Source organism: Schistocerca nitens, chromosome 9 (assembly GCF_023898315.1).
Source record: "Schistocerca nitens isolate TAMUIC-IGC-003100 chromosome 9, iqSchNite1.1, whole genome shotgun sequence".
NCBI lineage: Eukaryota > Metazoa > Arthropoda > Insecta > Orthoptera > Acrididae > Schistocerca > Schistocerca nitens.
The window spans coordinates 517,611,045-517,623,971 of record NC_064622.1 but is presented as its reverse complement, the minus strand read 5'-3'; positions in this window follow the sequence as shown (position 1 = coordinate 517,623,971).

Genomic DNA, 12,927 nt, shown 5'->3' with positions numbered 1-12,927 from the left:
TAACTGTTCTCTCGCTCTTTTCTTATCATCATCATCATCATCATCATCATCATTTAAGACTGATTTTGCCTTTCAGCGTTCAGTCTGGAGCATAGGCCCCTTATAAAATTCCTCCACGATCCCCTATTCAGTGCTAACATTGGTGCCTCTTCTGATGTTAAACCTATTACTTCAAAATCATTCTTAACCGAATCCAGGTACCTTCTCCTTGGTCTGCCCCGACTCCTCCTGCCCTCTACTGCTGAACCCATGAGTCTCTTGGGTAACCTTGCTTCTCCCATGCGTGGAACATGACCCCACCATCTAAGCCTGTTCGCCCTGACTGCTACACCTATAAAGTTCATTCCCAGTTTTTCTTTAATTTCCTCATTGTGGACACCCCCCTGCCATTGTGCTCATCTACTAGTACCGCAATCATCCTAGTTACTTTCATATCCGTAACCTCAACCTTGTTGATAAGGTAACCTGAATCCACCCAGCTTTCGCTCCCATACAACAAAGTTGGTCGAAAGATTGAACGGTGCACAGATAGTCTTGGTACTGACTTCCTTCTTGCAGAAGAGAGTAGATCGTTGCTGAGCGCTCACTGCATTAGCTTTGCTACACCTCGCTTCCAGTTCTTTCACTATGTTGCCATCCTGTGAGAATATGCATCCTAAGTACTTGAAACCGTCCACCTGTTATAACTTTGTTCCTCCTATTTGGCACTCAATCCGTTTATATTTCTTTCCCACTGACATTACTTTCGTTTTGAAGATGCTAATCTTCATACCATAGTCATTACATTTCTGATCTAGTTCTGAAATATTACTTTGCAAACTTTCAATCGAATCTGCCATCACAACTAAGTCATCCGCATATGCGAGACTGCTTATTTTGTGTTCACATATCTTAATCTCACCCAGCCAGTCTATTGTTTTCAACATATGATCCATAAATAATATGAACAACAGTGGAGACAGGTTGCAGCCTTTCCTTACCCCTGAAACTACTCTGAACCATGAACTCAATTTACCGTCAGCTCTAACTGCTGCCTGACTATCCATGTAAAGACCTTTAATTGCTTGAAAAAGTTTGCCTCCTATTCCATAATCTCTTAGAACAGACAATAACTTCCTCCTCAGAACCCGGTCATATGCCTTTTCTAGATCTATAAAGCATAGATACAATTCCCTATTCCACTCATAGCACTTCTCCATTATTTGCCGAAAGCTAAAGATCTGGTCCTGAGAACCTCTAAGAGGCCTAAACCCACACTGATTTTCATCCAATTGGTCCTCAACTAATACTCGCACTTTCCTTTCAACAATACCTGAGAAGGTTTTTCCCACAACGCTGATTAAAGAGATACCTCTGTAGTTGTTAGAATCTTTTCTGTTTCCATGTTTAAAGACTGGTGTGATTACTGCTTTTGTCCAGTCTGATGGAACCTGTACCGACTCCCAGGCCATTTGGATTATCCTATATAGCCACTTAAGACCTGACATTCCACTGTATTTGATGAGTTCCGACTTAATTTCATCCACCCCAGCTGCTTTATTGCACTGCAATCTATTGACCATTTTCTCCACTTCCTCAAATGTGATCCTATTTCTATCATCATTCCTATCCAATTCTACCTCGAAGTCTCAAACATTACTGATCGTATTTTCACCTACATTGAGCAACTCTTCAAAATATTCCCTCCATCTGCCCAAGGCATCCACAGGATTCACCACCAGTTTTCTTGACCTGTCCAAAATACTTGTCATTTCCTTCTTACCTCCCTTTCGAAGACTGCTAATTACACTCCAGAATGGTTTTCCAGGAGCTTGACCCATAGTCTCCAACCTGTTTCCAAAGTCTTTCCAAGATTTATTCTTGGATGCTGCAATTATCTGTTTGGTTTTGTTTCTTTCTTCAACATAACTTTCTCTGTCTACCTGAGTATGTAGCCATTTTTGATACGCCTTCTTTTTCCTTTTACAGGCTGCCTTGACTGTGTCATTCCACCAAGCTGTTTGCTTCATCTTACTTTTACACACTACTGTTCCAAGACATTCTTTAGCCACTTCTATTACTGTGTCCCTGTACCTTGTCCATTCCTTTTCCAATGACTGTAATTGACTACATTCAACTAACTGGTACCTTTCTGAGATCGCTGTTATGTACTTGTGCCTGATTTCCTTATCCTGAAGTTTCTCCACTCTTATCCTCCTACATATGGACCTGACTTCCTGCACTTTCGGCCTCACGATCCCAATTTCACTGCAGATTAAATAATGATCAGTGTCATCAAAGAATCCCCTGAATACACGTGTGTCCCTCACAGCCTTCCTGAATTCCTGATCTGTTATTATATAGTCAATGACAGATCTGATTCCCCTGCCTTGCCAAGTATACCGGTGAATGTTCTTATGTTTAAAAAAGGAGTTTGTGATTACTAAGCCAATACTGGCACAGAAATCCAAGAGTTGTTGCCCGTTCCTGTTGGCCTCCATATCCTCTCCAAATTTACCCATAACCTTTTGATACCCTTCTGTTCGATTTCCAATCCTGGCGTTAAAATCACCCATGCAGAACACTGTCCTTGTCCTTTACTCTAACAACTACATCACTGAGTGCCTCATAAAAACTATCCATCTTATCTTGATCTGTCCCTTCACAATGCGAATATACTGACACAATCCTAATTTTCTTGCTAGACACTGTCAAATCTATCCACATCAGTCGTTCGTTTACATACCTTATTGCAACTAGCTGGGTTCCATTTCTTTCCTGATGTAAAGCCCTACACCCCATTGTGCTATTCCTGCTTTGACTCCTGACAGGTAGACCTTGTATTCTCCCACTTCCTCTTCTTTCTCACCCCTTACCCGAATGTCACTAACAGCTAAAACGTCCAGCCCCATCTTACTTGCAGCCTCTGCCAGCTCTACCTTCTTCCCAGAGTAGCCCCCATTGATATTAATAGCTCCCCATCTCATTACCATTTGTTTGCCAAGTCGTATCTCAGGCTTCCCTGGTTTGTCAGTTAGTAATTGTAAATCATTACTATCGCCTCTATATGTCGTGGAGTGGCCAGGTGTTCATTTCATCGATTACCAAGGTTGGCATCTGCTTCCTGGCCGGTGGTATTCATGGAACTCAACTTGTCAGTTACATTTTGATGTTCACTGCGACCAGCACTAACTGCAAAATCGCTTTCGCCTCTACCATCTTTCAGAATATATTCCCAGTCAGCAACGCTACCCTCAGTCATATAACGGCTCGTTAGCTTATCATCTTGACAACAAACTACCTCATGCGTTTAGTTGCAGTCACTGCTAACAATTATTCGATCCCTCTCCTCTTTCATGCATTGAGCGCCGTTCTCATCTGAACAGTAGGTGTCACACGTCATCAGGTGGCTGAGTTCTTTCGCGAGATGACGCCGTGCTGTGCCCTCACAAACCTTGCAAATAAGATGTCTAAACATTAGAATTACACAGAACAGATATGTCCGCGCCTTGGTTTAATGCAACGAAATATGACATCTAGGACATGAGTGACTCACTGCTCTGGAATCCTTTTAAGGTTGTTCCGGTCCTTATGTTTGCTACTGTAATTTATTTCACCATGGCTCAAAAATAGAGAAAAAATTTTCAACCACCGCTGGAGTTTTAAACAACCAAGTATCTCTTTCTATTCACCAATTCTGTATCTCTACAAAGCTGAATAACCTAGACATAAAAGTTTAGTCCAGCTAAAACTAATCATTATACACTTTGCCATACCCCAAAGAAACTGTACATACATAAAACGCTTTCAAAAGACTACATTGCGAAATTAACGACGCCTGTCATCAATCAGATGTCGTGCAGAAACCACAACACCTCAAACATGAAGCTGAAAATAAAATTACATTTGTTATTTATTTGTAGCAGCAAAATACTATAAACTATTGCAATTCTAAGTATTTACAGTTACCTGATCATGTACAATAAACACGAAAAATGGTGACTGACAGCATCACAGAACATCCTAGATTGGTAAGATCAAGGAACATTTCGCTAATTTATGCAAAAGCCCAAGTTTCTTGAATGTAAAAATCTGAATCAGAACACTAAGTATGAGACAGACATACACTCCCTTAAGAACCAATCTAAATTACCCTACGCAAAGGTATTAATAAATGCAATGAAGTATTATCGCCCTGGCAGGGAAACTTGAAGGAGGTTTGCCTAACATCATAATGAGAATACTTAAGATGTTGTCAAAAACACGACTTGAATGAAGTTATTATATTATTCAAACAAGGCACAAATATGGAAAGACATCTGCCTATTTGACAATAAACAAAATTAAAATATGAAGCGTGCGAAAAACTCTGAACAAAGTGAATCTTCCTTTAGACAAACTTACTTCGAAAGTTGTAAAAGTCAGCTATAAAAGCGACTGATATTCTGAAATAACTCATCATTTCCTACAGCTATAAAAGCGACTGATATTCTGAAATAACTCATCATTTCCTACTCATCGATTACATTGATTGCTTGTCTCACAGGTGAACTGAAAAGACACATGCATATATCATGACAATGACGGACGTAGGACAGAAAATTTCAATGTTATGTCTGAATTCTGATCAGGGATGGTCCTAGCGTGCAGGTGCTGCTATTATGCTCACCATAAATTAACTTTTTAATCTCGACAGCCTTTTAATTTTTTGTTTTGAGCACTCCTTAAATGTGATCTATTTCTGGACACTGTGGTTATGTTTAAGAGCAGCCTATGTCAGGAAAACCAGAAATACGTTTTACATTAATGTAAACAATGCTTAGATGGAGGGTTAATAAATTGCGTTACACAGACAGCTGATGCACACAACTCCAATATCCGAGCCACTTTTATTAGCAGTTTATTTGCACTGTAACACTGTGTCCTTCGCAAACACACACACGGAAACACACACACACACACACACACACACACACAACTGTCGGCAGAAGAGCCTATTGTTGTCAACGCGAATGGAAGGCCATACATAACGAACACGTTCCAGGGCACTAGCTGTCGTACCGGCCGCTGCTTTTGTAACACCGGTGCGAACACCGGTGCGGTTTGTCCACCGCACGCAATGCTGGCCGCCACACAATGTCACATTCCTGTTGTGTGTGCGTGTATGTATGTGTGTGTGTGTGTGTGTGTGTGTGTGTGTGTGTTTGTGTGTGTGTGTGTGTGTTTTGGGGCTTATGGACGCTCAACGTCGAGGTCATCAGCGCCCTGACACACATTAAAAGGAACGAATGTGGACAGACTTAATAAAACCGAAGCACACACGCAAAGAAAGCAGGAAAAGAAAGAAAATGCTACATAAGAAAGTAAAACGTAAGGAAAGCGAAAACGTAGCAGCAAGAATGCCACAGGAAATTGTCATTGGCTGGCCACTTACATAAAATATGGGCGAGCTTGTCACACAGTGAGCAAATTAAGACCCTCTCCCTAAAATCCCTTTGTAAAAACATTTGACAAGGCACAGAACTTTAAAACTTTAACCACATTCGTTCGAATGTTTCCTAAAAGAGATGTCAGATCCACTGGCAAGTCAGTCGCGGCCCGCTGGTCAGAAAATAAAACGCAGTCCAATAAAATGTGGGGCACTGTGACCTGGACGCCGCAAGCATCACACATTGGCGGGTCCTCCCGCCGGAGCAGGAAATCATGTGTCATAGGGCTGTGGCCTATCCGAAGCCGAGTGAGGAGAACCTCGTCCCGTCGACGGGGCTGGAAGGAAGTACACCACACACGCATTGTGGGCTTGTTTATACGAAGCTTATTGTCAGTCACTTTCAGCCAATCATCCTCCCACCGACGCATGACTCGTGAGCTCAACAGCGAGGTGAATGCGTGCAGGGAGATAGCACACTGAAATACTTGTGGATCGAGACACGCCTCCTTGGCTGCGAGATCTGCCCTTTCATTCCCAGCAATGCCAACGCGCCCCGGAACCCAACAGAAAGCCACCACCTTCCCCAGTCGCTGTAGTTGGAGGAGGGCATCCTGGATGGTCTGGACGATTTATCCGCTGGATACAAATGTTGCAATGAGTGAAGGGCACTTAGTGAATCGAAACAGACAAGTAATTTAGGACAGGAAGAATGTCTCATCTGCTCCAGTGCCCGAAATATCGCAGACAATTTTGCATCAAAGACAGTAAAAGTTTGAGGCAGTGGAACCTTGAGGACACGATCCGGAAAAACAACAGAGCAACCAACGGAATCCCCCTGTTTCGACCGATCCGTAGAAACAGCTACATAGTCGTGGTGCTCAGATAAAATGGCAGAAAATGTTGCAGTAAAAACGGTGACAGGAGTGCAATGTCTCCTGTACTGCACCAAATCTAAAATCACTCTGGGCCTTTCCACTAACCAGGGTGGCAGGCGGTTAAAACCCAGGATTTGGGGTCGTACAGACTCCACACCGAGGGACTCGAGCACACGTTGCACACGGATCCCAAAGGGCAACGTAGCCCGGGGACGGTGGGAAAAAAGGTGGTCCATAGGCGGATGAGCAACAATATCGTGAAATTCCATGGTTCTATGGAATATAAGAATACATATTAAAAACAATAAACTGTATGGTTCAAATGGCTCTGAGCACTATGGGACTCAACTGCTGAGGTCATTAGTCCCCTAGAACTTAGAACTAGTTAAACCTAACTAACCTAAGGACATCACAAACATCCATGCCCGAGGCAGGATTCGAACCTGCGACCGTAGCGGTCTTGCGGTTCCAGACTGCAGCGCCTTTAACCGCACGGCCACTTCGGCCGGCAAATAAACTGTATGTAGGGCACCTCGCGGTCCCCCTTGGCATATTTCAGGGTGGGGGGAGGGGGGGGGGGAGCTGTTTTGCGGAGTCTGCGGGGCCGTTATTTACACCACTACTGGTTATCTTAGCTGTGAGGGAGACAGCAGTAAGATAGGTATTTTCGCTATTTTTGCCAAGTGCTATACATTAGTTTGTGTTTAGAGTCAACTACCAGTTCTATGCGAAGTCTTGCTTTTCGCTATTGTTTACGTTCGTGTAGATTGTGGGTACATGCAGGCAACAGAAAATTTAGTGACCCCTTTACACAAATGTGAAGCATGACAAGGTAAACCTTATCAGAAATGGGTTTATCAAAAAGCGGAAGGAAACTACACGAAGGGCTATACAAGGAAAACGAAATAGTAGACGATGATATCGAAAAGGAAGAGAAAGAAGACGAAGCTGAGATGACAGATGCGATACTGCGAGAAGAATCTGACAGAGCACTGCAAGACGTAAATCGAAACAAGGCCTTTGCAGAGGACGATGTACGCTCAGAGTTGCTGAGACCCATGGGAGATTTATCTATGACAAAACTATCGCTTATTGTATGTAAGACATATAAGAGACTGATGACCTCAGAAGTTAAGTCCCATAGTGCTCAGAGCTCAGAACATATAAGATAGGTGACATTCCCTCAGCCCCCAAGAAGAGTGTAATAATTTCATTTCAAAAGGAGACAGGTAGTGACCTGTATGAAGGTCGCCGAAACGTCAGTTTGGAAAGTCATGGATAAAATACAGACACAAATTATTTGCAGAAGAAACACAACTAGAAGCCGACATCGGGGAAAATCATTTCGGATTCCGGAAAAACGTAGAAGCAAGTGAGGCCATACTGACTCTTCGACTCATCGTAGACGATAGACTGTAGAGCGACAGATTTAGACGGAGCTTTTGACAACGCTGAATGGAACACATTCTTCGAAATTCTGAACATAACAAGGCTAAAATACAGGGAACGAAAGGCTACCCGCAATTTGCTCCAACAAGGTGGTACCGTATCGCGATGTGGACACCGAGCAAGTTGTGAAGGAAAGTGGGATACAATTTGGGAAGGGAATTAAATTTCGGACAGAAGACATGAAAAGCTATAGGGCGCTTAGGACATTATATTTCTGTCAGAGGCGTCAGCAGACTTCGAAGAACAGTTGAATGGAATCGAGTGTAGTAAAACTGCTATAAGACTGCTCGCCTGGCTGTACGCTCGTTCTTTATATATTTATAGTTTATATTGAACCTGTGTGACCATCGCCGTGTTGCCTTAGAGAATTGTACCGGACTTTGCGTCCTGGTTGCTAATATACCAGGCCCATAAGAAATGGTGTCTATATTGTGACCCTTATGTGATTAACTTGATAAACAAATTAATTATTTTTAAAATATGCGCAGCGGAAACTGGTGCGAGTTTCTCTAAGATAACACGTTCTTGTGTGGTTGAGCTCAAAGCCGTCCTATAGCAGCTGGTAGCCTATCTAAATTCACATTTCAGATTATTTCTGTCTTTCATTAACTTTAGAAAATCGGACTGAATAAGATACATCCTACCCATTTCATGTGTCAGGTGACTGGGGGACTATTTCTTAACTGAAATGCTGACTCTCATTTAATAGATTTATTTTCTACTTTGATGAAAACTTTTGAAGCCGACACATTACATTTAGTTACAAACCTTCAGCGTTATCTCTCATGGATAGGACAATGACAAAAAAATGGCTCTGAGCACTATGGGACTCAACTGCTGAGGTCATTAGTCCCCTAGAACTTAGAACTAGTTAAACCTAACGAACCTAAGGACATCACAAACATCCATGCCCGAGGCAGGATTCGAACCTGCGACCGTAGCAGTCTTGCGGTTCCAGACTGCAGCGCCTTTAACCGCACGGCCACTTCGGCCGGCAATGACAAAACGAAAACGCTACACGAATAATTTCATATATGACACATAATTTCATTATAACACAAAAAATATATGACACATAATTTCATAATAACACAAAAAATACATAAGTGGGGAAAATCGTCATTCATTCTTTAAGACTCACTTATCGTCATGCATGAATTACACCACTAGAAATTTAAGATAGGCCACTGCTCAAGGTAGATAACCTCTATCAGAGAAAAGATTCTGGGCAAAAATGATGTACTATTGGCGCCAAAATGAAGTGCGAACTGAACTCACAAAAAAAGTACCAAAAATAATTAAATTTCGCGGCAGAAATTTCTCGATCTACCATCCGATACGCAATCTGCACACATTGAGCTAAAAGTGAAGCTTATAACTCGGGAAATAGCTACATGAACTGATGGTTCCTGTTGCATGCTCACTACCACAAAGCAAAATTTCACAAACACATTTCAGAGAAAACTATTGCAAATAAATTAAAACCGTAACCTGTACCGATAAAGCTTTGTTGAATGCGTGCTATGAGCATACCCTGTCGTGAACTTTTAGCCATATTACCTCATTTCTATCTCACCAAATCTGCGAGCTGCTGTGCTCCCGCGTCCGGTCCGTCTCATGGCTGGCCCCACAGTGCTCTCCACGCGCCAGAATCCGACCAACATTCCTATTCAGACGCGGTGGTGGGGAGACTCACCTCACCCCCGCACCAACTTTGTAACCTACCCTCGTGCCTGTTTTCATCTTTGCTTGCTGCTCTGGCCTACCTGCCGTTATTCTTGTAATGTTGGCAATTACTGCTATTCCCTTAAACTGTTCCCTCTGGTTCATTCTCCCGCTACATTTGACTTCCATTCATACCCATGCACACTCATACAGGATGGAACAAGGAGCTACATATAAACGGCGTGTGACCTCTTTGTGAAATGATGAAAAATAAACAAATGCGTCAAATATTCCTTTCACCCAGCGAAGTATTGAAGCTGCTAGCAATAAAAGAAAACTTATATTCTCGATTAGAAAACATAATTACTTCCTACTGTAACCTGAGGTAAAACGAAAGTAACGCCTCAAAACGAAATCAGGCGTCAGTGGCTCTGAGCACTATGGGACTTAACATCTATGGTCATCAGTCCCCTAGAACTTAGAACTACTTAAACCTAACTAACCTAAGGACAGCACACAACACCCAGTCATCACGAGGCAGAGAAAATCCCTGACCCCGCCGGGAATCGAACCCGGGAACCCGGGCGTGGGAAGCAAGAACGCTACCGCACGACCACGAGCTGCGGACTCAGGCGTCAGTGAAACAATTGTATTAGGAAATTAGACACTACAAATATTAGATGTGCTATTTTTAGGCAGAAAAGTAACTGTCGATGACCGAATGGCAGTAGTAAGAAGATCATTGATCATAAAGAGATATTTGCTAAACGTCCAAAATAAACGTGTTAGGAAATCTTTCCTGAAAGTTTTTGTGTGGATGACAAACAGTTCAATCAGTAAGAGGTTGGACGCCTCTGAAATGTGATGTTATTAAAGAATGATCAAAATTAGATGTAAAACTAATTTGGACGAAGCCTGATTAAACTATTCCCTTTACCGTTAGCCAGTTGGTGGACCTGGTAGCGTGAAGCTTCGGCTTGTGCAGTACTACAAGTTCGATGGGCTTCGCCTTCACCTTTATCTCGTCGAACATTCCTTTGTACCCGCAAAATATCCGTTTTACTTTACGGCACTGTTGGATTTTTATGCATCATTACAGGGTGATAGGTCGACTCCATTTTGTCCATTGCTATTGCAGAATACCGAGTAACGTTTTTTAGCAGAACATTAACTTCCCAGCCCATGAACGTGTTCTCGGACGGCACTTTTACTGCAAATCTAGTTTAAATGTTCAAATGTGTGTGAATTCCTAAGGGACCAAACTGTTTAGGTCATCGGCCACTAGACTTACCCACTACTTAAACTAACTTATTCTAAGAACAACACACACGCCCATGCCCGAGGGAGGACTCGAACCTCCGGCGGGAGGGGCCGCGCAGTCCGTGACATGACGCCTCAAACCGGGCGGCAAAAATATAGTATTCAGATATACTGCACTTGTTATTAATGCAACGCCAACACAAAGCACTTGTTCACAATACCTGACCACTACAGAAAATACAGCGTTACATCGAGAGGTCGCGAACGTTGATATATGTAATGTGTGCTGTTTACTCACGGTGTGGGAACAGGGGCGCTTTACCAGTCGAAACGCTGGCGGCGTGGTAGGGAAAGCCGGCTCGGCATTGGTTTAACGCAACTAGTGTGCTATTTGTTCACATCGGCATTCTTCAAAACAGTTGCGAAAATGATGAACAAATATCTAAATTACAAGGTTGGTCTTTGCCGTGTGCGGAGACGTGTGAGGGGAAATGCTGACGTAATCGGCGCTCGGTGCTACCAAAAGAAACCGCAAAGTTTAACTTCACCAAGCAATTTTGACATTACAACTGCTAGGTCGCTGGCGTTTGCAGAAATGAAAAAACAGGGACGTCGAGACGAAGCGTTCCGGACAACCCGGTATGTGACGAAACTTGACGACGGAGCCATCGGACACCTCTACATGCAGTTACCATTGTCAGCAGAGCGGTATCGCCACGCGTGAACGTGCATCGCTTTCCCTTTCAATTCTTGCTACAAGGTGAGAGCAGGCTGCTAGCTTGTTGATGTACAGAATATCTAATAATAAATCAATACTTAAATGTACAGCCTTAAAACTGGCAGTATATTTACAATGTGCAGCCGATGTTGTTTTGTGGCCGGTACGTCGATACCTCTCCGGTCGATTTATCGATATTTCCTCCGACGTATCGAGCGCCAGTAATGAAATTTGTATATCGATATGTCGGATACCCGATATATTTAAAAATATCGGCAGTCCAACTTCGAAGACTCAAATCGGCCAAGCGGAAAGTTTGTCTTGAAATAAAACCACGTGTTTTGGAACTACTTGCGGTGAGGAATGCCAAATGGCTCTTCATTCCTCATTCATTTGTCTCCTTTCGCCCGCGAGCAGAGCACTACGAATTGTACCGCGTAATTTATACTTGTTGCTCCTATTTTCTTTTGCCCAGGGTACGGGAAAAACTCCAACTGTTTCCCTCAGAAGTGCAAACACGGTACGCAGCTGCCTTCACCGCCATATCCGCACTCACGCTGGTCAGATTTCAACTCGAGCAAGCGTTCTCGCCAACCGTAAACGGATCCATCCAAAGTTTACAAACCATTTATAAGAACGAAAGGGGCAAGGACGTCTATTACTCGTTCGCTATTTCGCCGTAAATTAGTTCCACATGTGTTGAGGCTGGAACGTGACCTACTCACTCCTCACTGGCTGAGATCACGGCGGTACTTTCCGCGGCCAGCTGGAGCACGCTTCACGGCTACGCGTGCTGATGTGACGAGCCGTAGCACGCGAAAGACCATTCCCCGTGAAGTGAGCAGCACTACAGAACGTAAACTCCATCTCGGAAACGACATCTAAATCTTCTCTGTCAAAGACCTAAAACTGCACCACTTACATTATATTTTCGACTCGAAATCGGTGCGGATGCAAATATGGTAAGAATGATACAAAGCTGAGGGGAGTATCAACAAAAAGAGAAAAAGAAACATAACTAGCACAAGAGGAAAATGTTCCATCTCCTTTTCTCTACGAATGTTCTAAAATTAAATGGCCCCTCTAAAGAACGCTGTTTACGGAAGTGACACAAAACCCTCGAAACGACGAGCTGGAAGAATATGAAATGTGCAGAAAGGAATTCAAAATTAATTGGGCACACAAATTCTAAAGCAGAAACGGAGACTTTTTTTAACTGTGCTGGAACGGCATGGACTGCTGCAGTGTAAATGTAACTAATAAGCCGAGGTCTTTTTGTTTACTGTGTTTTTCGCCGTAGATACCTGACTTTTATCAGGATGTGCTAACTACGCGCACATTTTGAGGTACGCATTCCCACTGTTAGCAGTAGACTGTATAAATATTGATTGCAGCTGACGTACAATAATTATTTACGTATAATATTCACATTTTGCTCTGCCTGGTGTCAGTTGTCTTGCAACAGCATCTGCCTGTCCCAGGCACAGATGAAGGAGTAGAGTTGGGCATTGGGCTAGCAAACAAACCCCGTAAAAACCTTTTGTTAAGAG